This window comes from Malurus melanocephalus, unplaced genomic scaffold (assembly GCF_030028575.1).
Source record: "Malurus melanocephalus ecotype Western Australia unplaced genomic scaffold, MMel_1.1 scaffold_106, whole genome shotgun sequence".
NCBI classification, from domain to species: Eukaryota; Metazoa; Chordata; class Aves; order Passeriformes; family Maluridae; genus Malurus; species Malurus melanocephalus.
This window is the reverse complement of record NW_026623338.1, coordinates 1,524,494-1,533,067: the sequence shown is the minus strand read 5'-3', so window position 1 is coordinate 1,533,067 and position 8,574 is coordinate 1,524,494.

The window sequence follows — 8,574 nt, the reverse complement described above, 5'->3', positions numbered from 1 at the left end:
AAAAAAAAAATTACTGTTTCCCAGGCATGCTTCATATCAGCAGGACAGGGAAGATAATGAACTGCTAAATKAATTCATTTTCCTGATTTGAAGAGTGTGATGAGGACACAAATTCAATGAGCAGGAGGCCAAGCATCTGGAAATTTGCCTACAAATGGGACAGGGAAACCCAGACCACAGTTCAGTTAGACARCGAAAGTGCCTAAATCATCCACAGYTTAAATGGACTTTTTTCTTCTTCGTGGCTCTGAAACTACCACTGATGCCCTACTGGAGCAATTCTTCCAACATCAACCATCAGATTTGCTACTTTGTTATTATTTGCAGATTTAAAACACAAACAAAACAAAACAAACAAACAAAAAAAAGTTGTTTTTCTTCACCATGGTGGGAAAGACTAATTTGTGTGTAGCACGGACACCAGCCATCAAAAAGGCAAATCCCCCTTGGAGAGGCATGCAGCAGCACACAAGTCTGCCCCTCACAGTGACACAGGGGTAAACAAAAGACACTCATTTAAAACAGAGTCATAGCATTACTGACACTTTGGCACAACAGGCTCGTGGTATTAAAAAGAATCTATAATAACCAGAAYCAGAATTAAGACAAATATGGAAAAAAGCTTTGGCTACACATACATACCCCCAGTGTGATAACTCACTGGAGCGTTACTGGGCTGATTTTTAATGCAACTCAACACATTCAGTCAGGTACTGACCAGAGCTGAGTAGGTGGGATCACAAGTGGAAGCAGGGGTGGATTTTTACCAAGTAGGAGCTTGCCCTTCTTCTCCTTTGCCTTTTCCTTCCTTGAAGCACAATTTGACTTGCAGAGCTCAAAGCTGGTTCATGTTTGCTAGCAGAAACCAGGGACCTCTACAAGCCAATCTCCCATTGTGGCCAGCAGGTCAGCCCAGCCCCAAACACGGGTCTGCTCTTCCAACTCCCACACCCTTTACCTTTTATTGGATCCCCCTATCCATGGGGAGGATTTGCATAATGCTGCACCTTTTGCAAGCATTAATTGAGCAACTTCCCCAGGCAGCCCCCAGGAATCCAACCTTTCTGTCGACTCAGCTTTTCCAGARAGGTCGTGACAGTGATGCCAACACTTGTTTATCACTCCCTGCCACTGCTTCTGCTCTGTGTGAACACTGGACAAACACCCCTGYCAGTGCCAAGAACGGCAGCTGGAGMCCTCCCAGCTCCTGAGGGGGRCTGAAGATCCAGGGAAGCCACTGGCCAAACGCACCTGCAACCACCCCAAGGAAAGGCCAGCAGCACATCATTCCCCTGACGCTCCAGGAGGATGTCCCAGAGCCGAAGGACAACAAAGGWTTCTGTGGCTGAAAACCCTGCCCTGCTCCAGCACACACAGCTTTTTACACTGCAGAAAGATGCAAATCCTTCAAAAGGGTCCCAGGCTGAGGCTGGGTTTGCTTTGCCAGTGACAACCCACCGTATGACAGAACACAGGCGGCCGGTGTTCCGCTCAATTGTCATGTTTTGATTGCATCTGTCACACACTGGGAGATCTTCAGGTTGAGGGATGTGATGAGCTTTTCGTTTTCCTTTCTTCCAGCTTCGCACTGTGTGCCTCTGCAGGAATGAACTTGTCAACCCAGATGCAAAATGAATGAATGGCTTTTAATCACTTTGATAATGTTAACGTTATTGCTTTGACAGAATAGCAGCAGATACAGTTTGCTGATTCAGCCACTTGTGTAACGATCTAATGGGCTTTTCTGGCTAATGCCATGCTCTAAAAATATACACTGGACTAATAGATGAGCCTCTGCTATACTGAAAAACAGGCTCATTAAGACAATTCCTCTGAAAAGTGGCATTTTTATGACAAGATACTGAAGCATTTAATTACCCTCTATCCTGACAGAGCTGAAAGAAATTAATTAAAGAGAAAAAAAACCCCTTTGCAGCAATGTAGCAGATCTTGAGGTAGAAAAAGATGCCAACAGTCTATAGTGTAAAGGGAAATCTGAGAAGTGTGAGGCTGTTTCCCCAAAGGAAGCAGACTGCTGATAGGCCACCGATTGCCCTTCGTTTACACCGAACAGACCGCCAGGTTTTGAGAGGGGGSTTTTCATTACAGCACAGTTCATGTTCCCTGCTCTGCCCCACACCAGGAGAACATTGGCTGCTGCTAAAGGACAGTGAAGTCGGAGGTTTGGGGAGGCAGGAGAGGTATTTGAGGTAAGGGACCTGTTTTCACTGCAGAGTTAGCCTGGATTATCCATCCTTAAGMTCATTCCCTGCTCTCCAAGAGTACGTAAGGAGAGCCAGAAGCCGTGTCCAGACTGCAGCGAGCACACGGCTCTGGCCCGGTGCTTTCAGCAGCGCTGGCACACGGATTGTTGTGCCGGGAAGCAGCCCTGGGTGACTCCGGGGGCAGCCCTGGGCCAGCTGCCTTGGCACGACCCGGTGACAGCGCTGGAGCACCACACAGATGGCATTAGCTCAGCGCTGTCGCTGGCCCTGCCATCAAACACGAAAACAAACCTTACGCAACCCCGGTCGCTTTTGGGGCGGAGATCTGCGGTGCCTTTGCTCCATTTCCTGACAGAGATGTTTCTGCAGAAGCATGGGAAAACAGATCAGAGAAAAGACTTCAAATTATTATTTTTGAATCAACCAAAAAAAAAAAAACCCTACATGTTTTATGACTTTTTTCTCCTTCTTAAACTTTATCATCTCTCACTGCAGCTCACCATCCTGCTGCAGCAGCACCCTTGTTGACACCCAGAGAAGGGTGCAGGGGTAGGAAGAGGGGCTTGAGAAGGAGACTGCTAAATCCAGCTTAAGCAGGGCTGGTGTCACATGAGAAATCCACAGCCTGTGCAGCCTCAAGGCACGTTTCCTCACAAAGAGTTAACACTTAATCAGGATAAAGACTTTTGCATGTGAGTGCAGGCTAAGTCAGGAGCCTGCCTGGGCTTCTCAGTGGTGCAGGGGTGACCGTGAGCAGAAATCCTGTGAAAAACAGCTTTACTAGGCACTGAGAACTCATCAACTGYTCAGTGCAACATCCTTTAGGTCTTGCCTTTACAGCGAGTTGCAGATTTAAAAGAATCATGGGCACAGCCACACACACCTGTTCTTTTCAATACTTCAGAGAATTATCGTTGTTTTAAATATCATGGTCCYGGTCCCACTTAACAAAAAGAAGCAGCTGTTCAAACAATGTATAGTGGCAAGTGCTAATACTTTGAGGAAACATATACAAAATGTTCAGCACATCCCTTCCCTCCATCACGGAGGATAGGAGAAGGACTGAAAACAGCTGAGTGGGCATAAAGAGCTCACAAATGCCTTATTAATAAGTGTGTTGGATCTAATGATCTGTGAAACTGAAATGAGATTATTTGGATTATCTCATTAAACAAGAATAATAGCAATAGTAACCGGGTAGTAATTAAGAGTGGGCCAATCCAAGGACAAACTAAATAATTACCCCAAAAGACTCTTAATTAACACTCTGCATGTTGCATGTCTATACTTCTACACCCAGAATTTATGAAGAAACGAAAACAAAAGCTGACCAAACTGTCTGGTTTTAACAACCAGAAAGGAAGCCACTGGCTACCCACACCTGAGTGGAGCATTCAGCCTGAAAATTAAACAAAGACTAAGTGGTGCTATTTGGGCAGAGCCAGCCCTGAGGAAGCAAAAACATGTAGCCAAAATGTTAAACTGTTTTCAAAGCCTCAGCAATTAGCAGCCAGCTCCAGGCAAATCTGCAAGGCAGCGGAACAGGAACAATCCATAATCTCAGCCTTTCTCAAGCTTTAACCACCAGCCATCGAAACCTCCCGATGAAAGCACAGATACTCCTCAAAGCTTGGGAGCAATTCCTCAAGGGTTCGATGCATAATTTAAGTGAAACAACACATGAGTTTTACCTTTTAGACATTATTTATATGTAAGTATTAGAAGCTCTTTGGCTCAGGCCAAAGAACAGGACACCTCTGCAGGCTCACAGGGATGGATGGGGCATGAGGGATTAAACATGACAGAAKCAGCCTGAGTGGCATTAGGTCAAAAGGACCCTGGAATTGAAGGCTGAAGTAATTACTGTTATGCAAAACCTACTGCTCCCCTGCCTTCCCTGAGTACTCCTTATTGACAGGAAAAGCAGATAATATAATCTACAGAGCAGCACTGAAAGGCTTTCCCAAGGGATTGGATAAATTAATCTAAAAAGTGAAGACAAACTGCTCTGAGGCCTTGACACACAGCCCTGTCCTCTCATGACTTTCCTAAAGCAGCACGATCGGGCTTCACTTAATGCCCCAGAGTTATGGAGGCCACAGCRCAGCCCAAACACACACCAGGGACTGCATTTACCACAGGAGCTTAAAATGTTCTACATTCTACTACAAAAGGAACTAAAAAAACAAAGCATTTATCTCCCTTTATGACTTCACTTCCACACACTGAATTATTAACATGAGCAAAGAAAGAAAAAATAAAAGGGTAATTGAAGAAAGGTACCCCGAAGAAAGGTCTCTTTGTTACTGGAGTTATTGAATCAAGAACAATAACTGCACCCCTACCTGATACGCTCATCATTCTCCATAGAGAATAGTGCAATTTGAATCTTGCTTTTGTAGCAAATTTGAACTGTAAAAGAACGATAGGGGGTTTTTAATTAATTAAAAAATGACAATGGCTTACAGACATTTGAAAGATAAAGGGAAAAAAAATGCAAAGCCAATGACTGCTCAATTACCCTCAAGGGTAAAGAGGCAGACTACCTCAGATACATGAAAAGCACTCAGAGTCATTCAAGACTGAGGGAAGAAACATTTGAACAATAATTTAAAGAGGAAAAGCTACTCTACTAAAAAGTTTGGGGTCCCTCTGAGAGGAACTACCACTCTGCCACACATAAAACTAATTATCCTAATTTTCTGTTTCGCTTGCCCCTTACTGGGCTGTGGCAGGGCAGGCCAGGGCAATGTCTCTGTGCCAAAGCTCCTCTCTCCTGGCTTTTCCCCTTTTTATCACAGACCTATGTGGGTCATGGAACAGGGAGGCGAAGAAGGCTTTGGTGGCAGCAGCCTCCTGCTGCCGGCACCACAAAAACTCATCTCACTCAGATTTGCTGGGTCGGTGACACCAGCCAGGCGCAGAGGGAAAGCTGCTCGAGTGCCAAAGCTCCAGTGAGCTGTGTGACCCACACACCCACTCRCTGCTGTGCTGCCTTGAGCCAGCTGCCAGGCAGGGCTGAAGCAAAGAGCATTGAGCAGGGAGATGTGAGCTCAGAGCCATCCTCTCCTGCCTCCCCTGCAGCCCTGCAGGCTGACCTGCAATTGCAGTTCCAGGCTGGATCGCAATGTCAGCAGCACCGGGCTGCAACACCAGTGCTGCTCAAAGGGTAAACTGCACCCTACACAGCTCCTGAGAGAACTTCTGGGTCCCCTTCCCTGCAGGGCGGCAAACAGCCATGCCAAAGATGCCAGGGGCAGGAGATGGGAAGAGGATCAAGCAACAGAAAACAGCCCCACACCTGATGAATAGGGAACACATCAAAGTGCACTGTCACAGTCACTGTTCTTCATGAGACCTTCACCGCCAGGCAAGCTGAACCCTAATCTTCACCCCCAGGCAAGCTGAACCCTAATCTTCACCCCCAGGCAAGCTGAACAGGCATGAGGCTTGGCACCTTCTCCAGCCATGGGACAGGGGGATCTTTAGCACATCACCAGGATGCACTGGCTGGGGGGAAAGTGATGGAAGAGACAGCACTCAGACTATGCCAGCTTCTTCTAAGTGGCACAGATCAGAGAAAGTTACAAATAACACACGCCAGGACTGCAGGCATTTGAACGTATTCCCTGATGAGTTCCTGTGCTTTAATAAGTGCAGGAGTACATGAGGACTAGGGAGCAGGGAAAAAAAGGCCACTGCTTGAAATACCCAGCACAATCTGACCCACGGTCTATTATGGGTATTGTGGCCATAAAAACATGGAGTGATGCCACTGCAGTAGATTTCCAGGACAACCACAGCTAAACACTTCTTCACAGCATCCCTATCTTCCCATGAAAAATACACAACAAGGGGGAACTTCCTATTATCTCCCAGTTCACAGGAGAGGAAATATTGAAACTAAAAATACACTGATGATGAGCCCTTTTACACATATTGTATGCTTGTACCTGCTCTGTAGTCTGATGCTAATGCAGCTTTCTTTTACTTCTAACACCTTCTTAACACAAATGTTTGAGGATTAGAAGTCAGGGTGGTTGGAGGAATGCTTATTATTCAGGGTATTTTCCCTAATAAAAGTTCTGCATTTTAACACCAGCATTTTAACTGACACACAACATATTCTAGTCTTTTTTTTTAAGCAAAAATTCTTGCGAATTTCCATGAGCCCAGGGAGAGGGAGCTTCGTGCAATCCACAAAGTGTCCCTTGTGCAAGTTCCCATGCAGGAACTGCTGAACCAAATCCAGTAATATGTCTGTGGAAACACTCCTCTAAATCAGTACTTCAGCACATCTGTGTTGGTGTTGACTCTTGCAGGACCCAACTCTGCAGCTTTCCAAACGTGCAGCTCAGTTCCTTGTGCTTCCTGAGCCATTGCAAAAACATCATCAACATGCCCAATAGATTGTTGTTGTCCCATACAGAGTTGTTGTGCCCAATACTGCTGGGTAAGGCTCAGGTTCACCAACCCAAACACCATTTCACTTGACCTTCACTACAGAGTAAAGGATGGGGCAGAGCCCTCCAGTTTATCCCGGCTGTCGGTGGCACATTGGAGCAGGAAACACGAGCTTGTACAGGACAGTGGAAGGCACAATCCCAACCTAAACTGCAAGCTACATAAACAGTCCTAAATGCTGCATGCCCTGGGATTATCCATCAATGCGAGGAACTGCAGCCAAAGCCTGTGTTTTGTTAGACCCTATCTATCATCRGTATCTGCTGTGTGACATTTCCGATTGCAGGTGCTTTCAGAGGAGCTTTGCAATTTTGTTGGGCAGACAAATCTAATTGCTGTTTAATACCAAACAACACTGCAGCAGGACATGATTGCTTTGCTTAAATAACATTGTTCAATTAAACTGCTCAGATTTAACCCTACTAGTTGGATCTTTGAATCAGAAGCAAGGCTGACAGAAATCATTCCATGAAACAGAATTTCTTACTTGACTGATTTCCAGTTCTCAGAGTTTATTGAACAGCTGMAGAAGGTACTGATCATTGCTAAAAAGGGGACACACAGTTTCCAGAGATCACTGAAACACAGGCTTTACCTATGCTTTAAGAAAAATCCTGTTTATTTGGCAGCCCTAGAATTTGTGAGTGAAGAAGTTTCAAAACCGAGAAGTGACAGTGTCTCAACTGTACAACAGGGCCAAACTCCTTAATTTTCGTGCTTTTTAAATCCTCCTTTCTTGCRTCCAAAGTTGCCATCCACAGAAAGACAAGCTGASAGCAGGAGACCAGATCATGWTTGCTCTGACAGGAACRCTGAGTTATGTGCCCCACAAGAGCACARTCAGGTAGACAAATCTCACAAAGATGGTTTCCCTGGTGCTCTTTTAAGGAAGGAAGGTCCACCCCACTCCCCACTCTGGGCAGGAGGAAGTTGGGGAATTCTTCCCTCTGCTCTAGACCATGTACACGCATCAGAGCAAAAAGAAATTATTGTTAGTGCCCACTGCTGGCCACCGAGAGTCACACTGGAATCCTGTGCCAGGAGTCGGGGCCATGCTCTGTGTCCCCAAAAACCACCCTGAGCTGCCCCATGCTCAGCTCTGCACCACTCCCCACACAGGCCATTTACATACAAACATCCAGCTCTGTTTAAAGTRCAACTATCACAGGTTTACAGGCAGGACAGGAGACTGGGATCCAGGACCTCAGAGCTGGTGCCAAGATTTCCTACTGCCCCAAGCWAAYGCTTTYACTGCTTTATGCCTCTGTCACCCCRCAAAGCTGGGAATAYCTACTCTGTTTTTGCACTAACCACTGAATTAATGGGTCAAAACTACCACATAAGAGCAGGACAACAGTGAAATTGTGTTTCTGCAGCATCACATTTGCAACATTCACATTTAGAGAATTACAGAAATAAACAACTCTCCAGAAACTGATCCTTCCCAGGTCATTACACCAGACTCACAAAGAATTTGGGACGACTCAAACACTCACCTTCTTGCACCTTACAGGAATGTTATTAGTTAGTAAAGGCTCTATTTGTTAATCATACATGGTTTTGAATGAGACTACCTAAATACTGGTTTAAAATATTRTTGTATTGCTTGTCAGACATAGTACTGGAGATAACAAAATATTAAACCAAARTAGAATCCAGACCCAAATCTACTGCTGAAGAAAGTTATCAGGAAAGTTACCTAAGTGACGTTTCAGGAGATATCTATAGCATGAGTTTGAAGTGTAAATTAAATACAATACCTAATACAATAGATAGACATTGTTCCATCAGCAGTTTCTGAAAATGTATCAATTTAGAGTCCTAGTTTTGCCAAGGCCAGCAGAGCTGAGCAAGATGGAATGGGCTTTACTTAAAAAAAAAAAAA